Source organism: Pseudophryne corroboree, chromosome 7 (assembly GCF_028390025.1).
Source record: "Pseudophryne corroboree isolate aPseCor3 chromosome 7, aPseCor3.hap2, whole genome shotgun sequence".
NCBI lineage: Eukaryota > Metazoa > Chordata > Amphibia > Anura > Myobatrachidae > Pseudophryne > Pseudophryne corroboree.
Window position 1 is genome coordinate 317,059,947 of NC_086450.1, and position 13,988 is coordinate 317,073,934.

The 13,988-nt window shown below is 40.0% G+C and overlaps 1 protein-coding gene and 1 pseudogene across 3 annotated transcripts in view; one reads left to right on the forward strand and one right to left on the reverse strand.

The window, feature by feature from the left end:
• The window catches only part of CIITA (class II major histocompatibility complex transactivator), a 234,643-nt gene that overhangs the window by 31,268 nt on the left and 189,387 nt on the right, over positions 1 to 13,988 (forward strand). The gene's annotated exons all lie outside the window — the stretch shown is intronic.
• Positions 2,318 to 2,436, reverse strand: LOC134946194 (5S ribosomal RNA; annotated as a pseudogene).

Genomic DNA, 13,988 nt, shown 5'->3' on the forward strand with positions numbered 1-13,988 from the left:
GGCGTAATGTGATGTTCGCCTCATACTGCGTGACGTAATGTGATGTTCGCCTCATACTGCGTGGCGTAATGTGATGTTCGCCTCATACTGTGTGGCGTAATGTGATGTTCGCCTCATACTGTGTGGGGTAATGTGAATTTGGCTCATACTGCGTGGCGTAATGTGATGTTCGCCTCATACTGCGTGGCATAATGTGATGTTCGCCTCATACTCCGTGGCGTAATGTGATGTTCGCCTCATACTGCGTGGCGTAATGTGATGTTCGGCTCATACTGTGTGGCGTAATGTGATGTTCGGTTCATACTGTGTGGGGTAATGTGAATTTGGCTCATACTGTGTGGGGTAATGTGAGGTTTTTTTTACACACACACACACACACACACACATACACACACACACACACACACACACACATACGTGTGTATTTAGCAAGGAGGGAGTCCGTGTGCCATCTCCATCTGGGCCCCCTTGGCCCACGCAGGGACAGTGGCAGTAGCAGGCATGGTAGATGCTAGAACCAAGTGGGCTAAAGGACCTCTGACGCCAGGGGGAGGAGCTAGGCTGGTGGGATAGTTCTTTCACTATCCACGCCACCAACTTTAGTAACCTCCTCTTGCCACCGTGCCCGAAACGTGGTGAGCATACATTTCGGGTACCATGTTCTGGCCTTGCTCTTCCCCATGGTGACGTCAGAGGTCTTTTCTTCAACTTGGTTTTAGCCATAACCTAGCGGGCATTGGCTTGACAGCGGTAGGGGTCATCGGTAGACTCGGTAGACATTACAGCTGCAGTGCCTCACCAGCCACTGACCTCACCGCACGCCACTGATATATATATATATATATATATATATAAAAGCAGGGATTAATATTGCGCCACTTGTGATAGAACGCAGATATGTTGTACACCTGGCAACCTAAAAAACACTCCCCTCTATTGTTAATGGGGCGTCTGCTGAGTCCCTCAAAAAATACAGGGGTGGTAAGTCCCTGAAACAATGTGGAAGGAAGGGGTGATTAGGGATATATAGCGACTATAGTGTTAATAAAATGTACAGTTGCCAATTCTAAAATAACTATTTATTAACATAAAAATTGCACGTAAAAGAAGCACATATAAAAAATGGGACAATGACACATACACAGCTGGACTAAAAACACTTTAATGAAATCTTAAAACTACAATAAAAGCAAGTAAAATGGATTTTCCTTATCTTAGGTGAGGTAGGTACAGGATTTCTCCAACGCGTTTCGTCTCAAAAGACTTCTTCAAGGGGTAGGGACAAAGTGAACCTGCAAGTCTATTTATAGCCATAATGATAGGTGGGAGGGTTATGACATCATAGGGAGTCATGTGATACAATTACGTGAAAAATGTTACTAAACTATTCACTGGTGTAGTACAATGGGAGCAGGGTTAGTAGGAGCTATTTGTATGCAAAAACGAGTGTGCTGAGCACTATACAGTTACTTAAAAAGCATTAGAAATCGTCTTAGACATGAAATTGTGGTACTTCCGCCACACTTCCGGTGACGGATGGGCTCAGTTCGTCACTTCCGCCCCACTTCTGGTCGCGTCTGCGCATGCGCCCGCGGCGGCTCGTGATTTCAGTTCAGTGCGCTGTAGAAGGTGCTCAGTGTTTGTGATTCAGGGGGAGGAAGTCTCTATTTTCATAAGTCCATACATCGGCGGCCATATTGGATGGGATTTTCTCCATAGGTATCCCGGCTGCGGCGGCCATTTTCTCGTAGTTCATTAGGTGCATAGGCATATCTCGGTATCCATGGCAATAGATACATAGAAAAGTAGAAATAAATAGCGTCAGGAGGAGTCATTTATATACATCCATGCATATTTCACATATTGAAAGCTTAAATGATGGAAATAGATGCATATAGCAGTGGACCATAATACTGGTATTTTATATAGTGTATTGCTTATAATGGTTACTCATTATATGAGTAACATAGATTGCATCATTTAAGTGATGTGTGCAAGGTGCAGAGCTTATGCAAAGTATAATAAATAAATGAATAAAGTGCTTGTGCTTGGATTTATACATATTACAATTAAGGGATGCGGTGTGTATAACCGCACTATTTTATTTAATAATGTTTAACAGGTGCAGAGCTATAAGTGCCTTACAAATATAGTGCATATGTTTAATAAATAATGTAATTAAAGTGGATTGTGTATAGCAGCCCGTGCTTATATACACCACCTATAGTGATTGATGCATAATACCCTAATTTAGCGTGGTCTATCAGTGAACTTGTATGGAGTAAAACACCTTTCCCAGGCCACTATTTGCTCACGTATTTTACAGTACCTGATCTTCCCAGATGGTCCCCCTTACTGGTACTGATCAGGCCCAACGCTGCTTGGCTTCCAAGATCGGGCGTGTTTGTGCATTTCCAGCGGGGTGTGACTGTACCAACGTTGTGCCTTCTGGGTTATTGCTCCAGTCCCCAACATTAACTTAAATGTTAATATTTTTCCAAGAAAAATGGATCTAAACTTATAATTGTGAAATTGTAAAAATTAAGGTTATGGGAGGGAAGTGGCGGGTGGGGGGGTGGGGTGAAGGAATGGGGAAGGGAAAGTAAGGGATATGAAGGCCGGGAGGCGGGGGAGGGAGGATAGGGAAAAGGGGAGGCAGTTGTAGTATTTTAGTACCGTGACTTATAAAAAGGGAGCGATCTCGTAGTTGTCGTTAAATCCTCTTGGCTGTAGTGTCTGTAATTGGAAAATCCAAAACATCTCCCGACGTGACAGTTTATTGGCGAGATCACCACCTCTTTCTCCCAATTGTACCAGTTCAATGGCTTTGAATGTCAAGGCTTCAGGGTTGGAGTTATGTGTTGAAATAAAATGTTTGGAAACAGCGTGGCTTTCTACTTTATTTCTGATGTTCCTCACATGCTCGTGTATTCTTAGCTTCAAGGGTCTCTTTGTCTTTCCAATGTACTGTTTGCCGCAGTCACACTCTAGGAGGTAAATGACCGATTGAGTATTACAGTTCATATAATCTTTGATTTTGTATTCCTTCTTTTTTTCCACGTCCGTAAAAGTTTTCCTGTTTGGATGTAGATGTCTGCATATGTTACATTGCCCATATTTGTAAGAGCCAACACACTTAGGCCAGGTGGAGCCTTTTTCTTGGTCAGTCCTCAGAATGCTTGCGGCCAGAATATCCTTGAGGTTTCGTGATTTTTTTAAAACTTTCAGGGCGAGGAGGGAGGATTTCTTTGAGGATGGGATCCATGAGCAATATTCTCCAGTGGTTTCTGAATGAATCACGGATAGATTTATCATGTCGATTGAAAGTTGTCATGAATGCTGTGGAGTTTTTCGCTTTCTCCCTTGTTTTGTATTCTAGCAGTTCGGATCTGTCAATTGCGTTGGTTCTGGTGATGGCTTCCCTTAGAATGGTATCTGGATATTCTTTTTGCTTGAATCTGCTACTGTACATCTCCAGCTGTGATTGGCAGTCCTCTGGTTTGCTACAATTCCTTTTGATTCTACTGAATTGGGAGAATGGAATGTTATTCTTCCAACTTTTGAGATGGTTACTCTTGTAATGGAGATAACTGTTGGTATCTACTTGTTTGATGAAGTATTTTGTTGTAACTCTCCCATTCTCTCCCATGAGAATCAAATCCAGAAATTCAATCTGCTCCTTGTTCATGTTGGAAGTGAAAACAAGATTAATTTCATTGGTGCTGATGTGTTTAAAAAATTGATTAAAACGTTCAATGTCTCCATCCCAGATTATTAAAATATCATCAATGTATCTCTGATAAAAGATGATGTTGCTTTTAAAATCAAGGTGATCATATATAAAAGCTTTCTCCCAACAACCCATAAAAAGATTTGCGAAACTAAGCGCAAAAATTGTACCCATTGCAGTGCCGCACTGTTGTAGATAAAACTGGTCCAGGAATTTAAAATAGTTGTGATGAAGAATAAAATACATGATGTCACAAATAAAAATGTTATGGTCGGTTATTAATGTGGTATCTCTATCCAAGAATTTTTTACACGCTTTCACTCCCTTCTCATGTTCAATACATGTGTAAAGTGATTGAACATCTATCGTGACCCACATATGAGTCCTTCCACTCTATATTTTTCAGAAGGCTCAATACTGATGTGGTGTCTTTGAGATATGATGGGAGATCCTTTACATATGGTTTTAAAAAGACATCAGCGTATTCGGATAAATCAGAAGTAAGTGAGTCTATACCCGCCACAATCGGTCTTCCGGGCGGGTTGTCCAAGCTTTTGTGAATTTTGGGTAAAAAGTAGAAGATGGGGGTAGTGGGGTCTGATCTCATTAGGAATTGGTATTCCTCTTTGGTGATGATTTCTGATCTTAAACCATTTTTTAGAAGTGTCCTCAATTCGTCAATATAATCATCCTTCGGGTCTCCTGAGAGTTTTTTGTAAGACTCTCCATCTGATAGTAGTCTTTCTGCCTCTGCAATGTACTTTGCCCGATCCATGATGATCAGCCCCCCCCCCCCCCCCCCCCTTTGTCAGCTTGTTTTATGATAATCCCTTTATTCTTCTGTAAATTTTTTAGGGCCTCACTTTCTCTATTGCTCAGGTTCTTCTCTTGTATTTTCTCCTGGTCCATGTCGCACAGGTCTTTCTTAACCAGTTCGTAAAACATGCTGATGTTACTCCCTTTGGACTCTAAAGGGTAGTATTTTGAGATTGGTCTTAGGCCCGACTTCGAACGGTTCTCATAATTGGCTATAACTGCATCCTCCTTTTTCAAAAAATGTCTCTTCAAAGTTAATTTTCTGACAAATTTGTTCAGATCGATGAAGGTGTCGAATTTGCTTAGACCTTCCGTTGGCGCAAAAGTGAGTCCTTTATTTAAAAGAGATATTTCTGGTTCCGTTAATGGGTGTTGGGATAAGTTGAATATACTTTTGTCTTTTGGATTGGTTGTTAAATTATTCTTTTCTTGTATTCCCTCCCTCCTTCCTCCTCTGGATCCTCTTCTTCTGCATGTCTTCTTTTGAGGGGCGATGCATGACGTATGTCCTCTTTCACTGTATTTCTTATGGTTGTCTTTTGTCTTGCACCTGTTCTTTGGGATAAAAAATCCTGTTCATTGTTTGAGCCATATCTTTGCAGGGTCAAAATTCTATTTGACGTCTTGATACTGCTGTTTGGAGTATTTCTGTTCTTGTTCTGTATGGCATTAGTCCTTATGGTTGTGGATTTCAAACCTCCTCCATTAGTTCTCGGATTAAAATGTCCATTTGAACTGAACCTGCTCCAATTCTTCACTCTCCCTTTTTCATAGTCGTTCTTGTCCCTTAAAAATTTATTTTCCTTCCCTTTAATAACCTCGTCCTCAATCCGTTCCATTTTCTTGTTTAGTACTTTTTCATTGACTTTGTAGTCCTCCTTATCCTTGAAGGGTTCCAGCTCTCTCTCCTTCAGTTTAATTTCTTTTTTTCCTCGATAAGGAGTTTCATTAGGTCTATAGAGCAGGTGTAGAGTATTTTGTCCCATTTTTCTATAAATGCCCCCTCCTGATTGCCTAATGTGGGTTGTTTAAGGAGTCGCAGGCCCCTTGGGACTCTGTCCATTGAGATGTAATGCTCAAGGCCCTTGACATACCACCATGTTTTGACCTCTTTGGTAAGAAGTCTTTCAATTCCCCAAAATAAATAATCTAAATCACAGGGTTCGGTCGATTCATTTGCAATAGCACTTTCATTAAAAAAAATTTGACACCACACATTTCTTTTACTGGTATGGTCTGTGTTTCTCAACATTCTGTCAGGTATATCCCTCCACCAGGCAGCAATATAAAAGTATTACCAAAGATAATTATAAAAGCAGGGATTAATATTGCGCCACTTGTGATAGAACACAGATATGTTGTACACCTGGCAACCTAAAAAACACTCCCCTCTATTGTTAATGGGGCGTCTGCTGAGTCCCTCAAAAAATACAGGGGTGGTAAGTCCCTGAAACAATGTGGAAGGAAGGGGGGATGAGGGATATATAGCTACTATAGTGTTAATAAAATGTACAATTGCCAATTCTAAAATAACTATTTATTAACATAAAAATTGCACGTAAAAGAAGCACATACAGTGGGGATCGAAAGTTTGGGCACCCCAGGCAAAAATTCATTTTAATGTGCAAAAAGAAGCCAAGGAAAGATGGAAAAATCTCCAAAAGGCATCAAATTACAGATTAGACATTCTTATAACATGTCAAAAAAAGTTTGATTTTATTTCCATCATTTACACTTTCAGAAGAACAGAAAACAAAAAATGGCATCTGCAAAAGTTTGGGCACCCTGCAGAGTTAATACCTTGTACTGCCCCCTTTGGCAAATATCACAGCTTGTAAACGCTTTTTGTAGCCAGCCAAGAGTCTTTCAATTCTTGTTTGAGGTATCTTCGCCCATTCTTCCTTACAAAAGTCTTCCAGTTCTTTGAGATTCCTGGGCTGTCTGTGACGCACTGCTCTTTTAAGGTCTATCCATAGATTTTCAATTATGTTGAGGTCAGGAGATTGTGAAGGCCATGGCAAAACCTTCAGTTTACGCCTCTTGATGTAATCCACCGTGGATTTTGAGGTGTGTTTAGGATCATTATCCATTTGTAGAAGCCAGCCTCTCTTTTAACTTCAGCTTTTTCACAGATGGCATCAAGTTAGCATCCAAAATTTGCTGGAATCTTATTGAATCCATTTTTCCTTCTACTCGTGAAATGTTCCCTGTGCCACTGGCTGCAATACAACCCCAAACCATGATTGATCCACCCCCATGCTTAACAGTTGGACAGAGGTACTTTTCATTAAATTCTGTGCCCTTCCTTCTCCAAACGTACCTTTGCTCATTCCGGCAAAAAAGTTCTATTTTAACCTCTTCGGTCCACAGAACTTTATTCCAAAATGCATCAGGCTTGTCTATATGTTCATTTGCAAACTTCAAATGCTGATTTTTGTGGTGAGGACATAGAAGAGGTTTTCTTCTGATGACTCTTCCATGAAGACCATATTTGTACAAGTATCTCTTTATAGTGGAATAGTGTACCACAACTCCAGTGTCTGCCAGATCTTCCTGGAGGGATCGTGCAGTCAAACGTGGATTTTGACTTGCTTTTCTCACAATCCTGCGAGCTGTTCTGTCTGATACTTTTCTTGGTCTTCCAGATCTTGCTTTAACTTCCACTGTTCCTGATGACTGCCATTTCTTAATTACATTCCGAACAGAGGATATGGGCATCTGATAATGCTTTGCTATCTTCTTATAGCCTTCTCCTGCTTTGTGAGCGTCAACTATTCTCAGTTTCAGTGTTCTACACAACTGCTTAGAGGAACCCATGGTGCTGATTGTTGGAGCAAGGTCAGATGAGTCTGGGCTTTTAAAACCTTTGAGATTGACATCACCTGGTCTTTCCAGACGATGATTGAGAACAATCCATGACACTGCAAGGTCTCAGCTGTCCAAAGGGGGCAGTACAAGGTATTAACTCTGCAGGGTGCCCAAACTTTTGCAGACACCATTTTTTGTTTTCTGTTCTTTTGATAGTGTAAATGATGGAAATAAAATCAAACTTTTTTTGACATGTTATAAGAATGTCTAATCTGTAATTTGATGCCTTTTGGAGATTTTTCCATCTTTCCTTGGCTTCTTTTTGCACATTAAAATGAATTTTTGCCTGGGGTGCCCAAACTTTCGATCCCCACTGTATAAAAAATGGAACAATGACACATACACAGCTGGACTAAAAACACTTAAATGAAATCTTAAAACTACAATAAAAGCAGGATTTTCCCCAACGCGTTTCGTCTCAAAAGACTTCTTCAAGGGGTAGGGACAAAGTGAACCTGCAAGTCTACTTATAGCCATAATGCTAGGTGGGAGGGTTATGACATCATAGGGAGTCATGTGATACAATTACGTGAAAAATGTTACTAAACTATTCACTGGTGTAGTACAATGGGAGCAGGGTTAGTAGGAGCTATTTGTATGCAAAAACGAGTGTGCTGAGCACTATACAGTTACTTAAAAAGCATAAGAAATCGTCTTAGACATGAAATTGTGGTACTTCCGCCACACTTCGGGTGACGGATGGGCCCTGTTCGTCACTTCCGCCCCACTTCCGGTCGCGTCTGCGCATGCGCCCGCGGCGGCTCGTGATTTCAGTTCAGTGCACTGTAGAAGGTGCTCAGTGTTTGTGATCCAGGGGGAGGAAGTCTCTATTTTCATAAGTCCATACATCGGCGGCCATATTGGATGGGATTTTCTCCATAGGTATCCCGGCTGCAGCGGCCATTTTCTCGTAGTTCATTAGGTGCATAGGCATATCCCGGTATCCTTGGCAATAGATACATATAAAAGTAGAAATGATGTCTTTTTAAAACCATATGTAAAGGATCTCCCATCATATCTCAAAGACACCACATCAGTATTGAGCCTTCTGAAAGATATAGAGTGGAAGGACTCATATATGTGGGTCACGATAGATGTTCAATCACTTTACACATGTATTGAACATGAGAAGGGAGTGAAAGCGTGTAAAGAATTCTTGGATAGAGATACCACATTAACAACCGACCATAAAATTTTTATTTGTGACATCATGTATTTTATTCTTCATCACAACTATAACCCTCCCACCTAGCATTATGGCTATAAATAGACTTGCAGGTTCACTTTGTCCCTACCCCTTGAAGAAGTCTTTGGAGACGAAACGCGTTGGATAAATCTTGTACCTACCTCACCAAAGATAAGGAAAATCCATTTTACTTGCTTTTATTGTAGTTTTAAGATTTCATTAAAGTGTTTTTAGTCCAGCTGTGTATGTGTCATTGTCCCATTTTTTATATGTGCTTCTTTTACGTGCAATTTTTATGTTAATAAATAGTTATTTTAGAATTGGCAACTGTACATTTTATTAACACTATAGTCGCTATATATCCCTCATCCCCCCCTTCCTTCCATATGTATATATATATATATATATATATATATATATGTGTGTGTGTGTGTGTATATATATATATATATATATATATATATATAATGTATATACATACATCCCTCAGTCTGTCTGTCCCCAATGACTACATGCTGCATTCCCAGCTCCCCTACCCTATACCAAAGCCATATATACCCTCACTAATCCACTCTTGCCCCGGGGAGAGATTCACCTGCGCTGCACTTCCCACTATCCAGACTTGCACACCACACAGCAGGAACCATGCGACCCTCACATCCTACCAGAAGAGGCCAGCGCAGGGCACAGGAATCCTGTCCAGCGGAGCTGCTGCCATGTCCCATAACTGCCTGCAACAGATAGGGACCCGGAATAGCAGTCGCACACTTGCGCCGCACAGTCACTGTGTGTGAGAGGAGCCTGTCACTCTGAGGCTGGGAAAAGTTAAATACAAATGAAAAAAGGGGAAGACCAGCAGCGAGATGGTTTGATACAATCACAACTATGGATACTACACTATCAACATTCTTGTCAGAATATCAAAATTTGTTCAGGACAGCTATCCATAGGGTCGCCATAAGTCGGCAGCGACTTGATGGAACTTAACAACAACAACAACCTTTGATGGGAGGCTATTCCACTTATCCACTACCCATCATAGGACACTTTAAGTCCAAGAGGCAGATAAATGTACACTTTGCTCTATTCCTATTCCAGCTTTACACCTAAAGATGGCAGAAACTCATTACCCCGACGTTACATTGAAATGTCAGGCTTGTTTGCTACAGCTTACAACACATGATATGCATGCTAATCGTTTATTACAGATTTATATCTCCTTCTTTGAGTAAATGTTTCATTTAAATGATTATTATGATTTGAAGATTCGATGGGCACACAAACGGGCTATTTTTTTTAAAGCAAGTAGTAAATTGTAATAAGAACAGTATTTCCCTAACTTTTCCTAAATTATATATTCTACAGTGCAAAATTAAAATGATAACAAACGTGTTATTAAATTTATTAATAAATGTCAGTGTCAATTGTTTAAATAGGCTTGTCACTAAAACAGGAAGTGGGAAATAATATACAGCTGTATTTTAATCATGTGCTACGTACATTGTCATGGCCACTGGTGTTTTAATAGTACTCATATATGTGCATCAAACCGTCCTATTTGCATAACGTCTTATTTTAGTGACTAAAATATGTGACTCGGAAATCAGAACATCTGTCTGACTTGGAGTACACAACACGGTCGGCTTAAAACACATTACTTATGGGAAACACAACTATTACCAAAACATTATGCTCTAAGCGGAAAATGATCATGTTGGAGGCAGTTTCCGTGTATTATGCTTCAGCCATTTCATTAATTAATTTAATATAATTTGACATTTTACATTCCAAACTAATACTAATACTAACATAATACCACATTGTAGATTCTAACTTGCACCATAATGATCAAGGCTTGACTGATAAGCAGTAAAACTAAATGTAGTGTAAAAGAGTTTTTCTCAATTTATAGCACATTTATTAATAAGTAATCCAATAGCAGAAATTAGTAAATTAGCAGGCCTTTGTGCAGAATTAGTGCTTAGGCCCTGGTTCTCATGCATACCTCCCAACATTTGTGAATGAAGAATAGGAACAGGGACAGAGAAGCAACAAGTACACAAGGAGGGTTGCGCTCATGTCACTTTTTCATCCAGTGCTCCTTCCCATCCTGATCCTTGCGACTGATCAGAAGATGTGGTGGCTCCCAGTAACTGACAACCTGAGAGCATGCTCCCAGTCTTTAGACAATGCTTCTATTGCAGTAAAGAGTGAACCTAACAGCACACCCCACTGGGAAAAGACTGCGCCCCCTGGCATAGCACAGCTTGCAACCATTAGAGATATCGCCTCTGAAATAACTGACTAAATACTTACAGAAGAGCGATTTATTTATGTAAAATTAGTTTGTTACAATACAAAAATCACATAATTATGTATTAATACGAATGAACAGCAAATGGATTATATTAGGTTTATCAGCTGTTACTTCACTACCACTTGCTGCTCTGGACAAAGCACAGCAAGTTTGAGCTGCAATTTGTCCCTGGACACAGCTTGCGCTGCTTGGGTCAGGAATACAGAGAGATGCCGGTCGACCAATAGAACATGGGTCGCCGCCACTGTAATTTCACTGTAATTTATTTAACATTTTGGTTGACAATTTAATTTCTCTCTGCAGTGAATTTTGTCACTTCCCTTTTCCTGGTGCGTCCTCAATGCTGTAAAAGTAGTGTGACATTACACAGCTGGCTTATTCATAGTGCTGTGATGCTACCATGGTAGAGAGTAGGGCAGTTAATGGAATCTGGCCTTAGGCCTGATTTAGAGCTGAAATTACGGCTGCCCTGTTTACATATGAGCAAAGATGTCACTGCACACTGTGTTTCTGAGTCTGTATTTAGAGTTGAACACACCTTAACATATGTACAGGTTCAGTCTCCCGTATCCAAAATTCCAAATTACGGAATGCTCCAAAATACTATTTTTTTTTAGCTTGACTGAGATAGTGACACCTTTGCTTTCTGATAGTTCAATGTAGACATACTTTATTTAATGCACAAAAATATAAACTATATTGTATAAAATTATCTTCAGGCAATGGCGGAGATTCAAATGTTTGCGAAGTCGGTTGGGTCTCTGTTTTTTCCTGTCTATTAGATAGGAAAAAACAGACTCCCAACTGACTTTTCAAACATATGAATCTCCCCCAATGTGTATAAGGTAATATGAAAAATAAAATGCTTTCTGTGTATAGACTTGGGTACCATCCCGCAGATATTTCATTATGGTATACAAATATTCCCAAATATAAACAAATCTGATATTCAAAATACTTCTGGTCGCAAGCATTTTGGATATAGGAGACAATCTGTACAACATTAAATCCAGAGTAAAGATTAATGCTTCCTGCAACAGTCGTCATCATCATCATCATCATCATCATCATCATCATCATCATCATCAATCCACCCATTTAAAGTAGGTATAAAATTGAAATCTCATAATTAACATATTTAAAAATGTGTGCATTTTAAAATAAGTAACATTTCAAAGAGGTGTGCCTAACCTGCATCTGTATGCCCTTACTGTCCTACGCTTAGGGGTTAATGCCCTGGATCCACTTTTAGTTCAAAGGGCAACAGGTGCAGGATTAGATGTGTGCACCAATTTTAACTTCTGAAATTGTCTTGTTCAGTAAATCTGAAGTCATAAGGACCAGACAATAAGATTCGGTTTCAGGGTGTTTGAAAAAATTGTGTCATTGAAAATTAGGGACTTTTCCAGTGATAAATCTTTAAGAGTTGTTCCGGGAAATTGTAGACAGTTGCTATACATCTGTGCTTTGTAATAAACAAATTGCATAATCCAATTAACATTTGCCGAAAGCCTAATTATATATTAGTGTCCTGTGAAAATTCCACACATTTTTTTGCATAAAGACAGGATAAATTTGGGAACAATTTAAGAATGTATTTCTAAGCAGACACTAATTTCTTGATAATAATGGAGGGGATAATCACAAAAAAGTATATTTTGGGCTCTTTTTCCAGGAGAACCTTGTAGTTAATTTAATGCATACAGTACCTCACAATTGTCCTGATTTTAGCCAGACAGTCCTGCTTTTCGGGTCCTGACCCGGCGTCCCACCCACATTACACAGGGTCCTGCTGTTGGGAGGAAGGTTAGGATGTCCCTTCTCATTGGGTGCTCTGCTTAGCAGAGCAAGTGGTGAATAGATTCTGTGTGCATGATTGCTGCATCTATTTATTGGAGAGAGACTGGGGCAGCTCACGGAGCACTGGACATTCCCCCTGTGTACCGCATGGCTCACATGCTTGGCATTTCCCATGAGGCCACATGCTTTTCCGCTGGGCCATGGCACCTTTTTAGGTCCCGATATCTCTTTCTATAAAGTTTGGACTGGTATGGTTTAATTTGCATTGTAATATAACTAATTATATATTACTAATATTTTAAATCTAGTTGGTTATTTTGTATTTCAAGTATTGTACCGTTTCAGTAATACTTTTGTATTTCCCTAGAAAAAAGTCTATTTTATAAAGGCATCTAAAATAAAAGCGTTGCCTGTCACAAACATTTTTTTTTTCACTCTGACAGCCTGATAAATAAAAAGCTTGTTGTCATTTAACCAACATTTACTGTATATCAAAAAACACTACAATGTGTATTTACACAAAACCACAAAGGATGGCAGTCTTTAAGGGGTTAAAAATACACACACACACACACATGGAGATTTGGTAATTTAATGCTATTATTTCCAATGTACTACTGATTATGGTTTTGTGTATAGGCCTAATAATGGGTTTTGCTCTCTTAGGGCCTGCTTAGGGATAGATATACACTGCTCAAAAAAATAAAGGGAACACTAAAATAACACATCCCAGATCTGAATGACTGAAATATTCTTATTAAATACTTTGTTCTTTACATAGTTGAATGTGCTGACAACAAAATCACACAAAAATTATCAATGGAAATCAAATTTATTAACCCATGGAGGTCTGGATTTGGAGTCACACTCAAAATTAAAGTGGAAAAACACACTACAGGCTGATCCAACTTTGATGTAATGTCCTTAAAACAAGTCAAAATGAGGCTCAGTAGTGTGTGTGGTCTCCACGTGCCTCTATGACCTCCCTACAACGCCTGGGCATGCTCCTGATGAGGTGACGGATGGTCTCCTGAGGGATCTCCTCCCAGACCTGGACTAAAGCATCCGCCAACTCCTGGACAGTCTGTGGTGCAACGTGGCATTGGTGGATGGAGCGAGACATGATGTCCCAGATGTGCTCAATTGGATTCAGGTCTGGAGAACGGGCGGGCCAGTCCATAGCATCAATGCCTTCGTCTTGCAGGAACTGCTGACACACTCCAGCCACATGAGGTCTAGCATTGTCTTGCATTAGGAGGAACCCAGGGCCA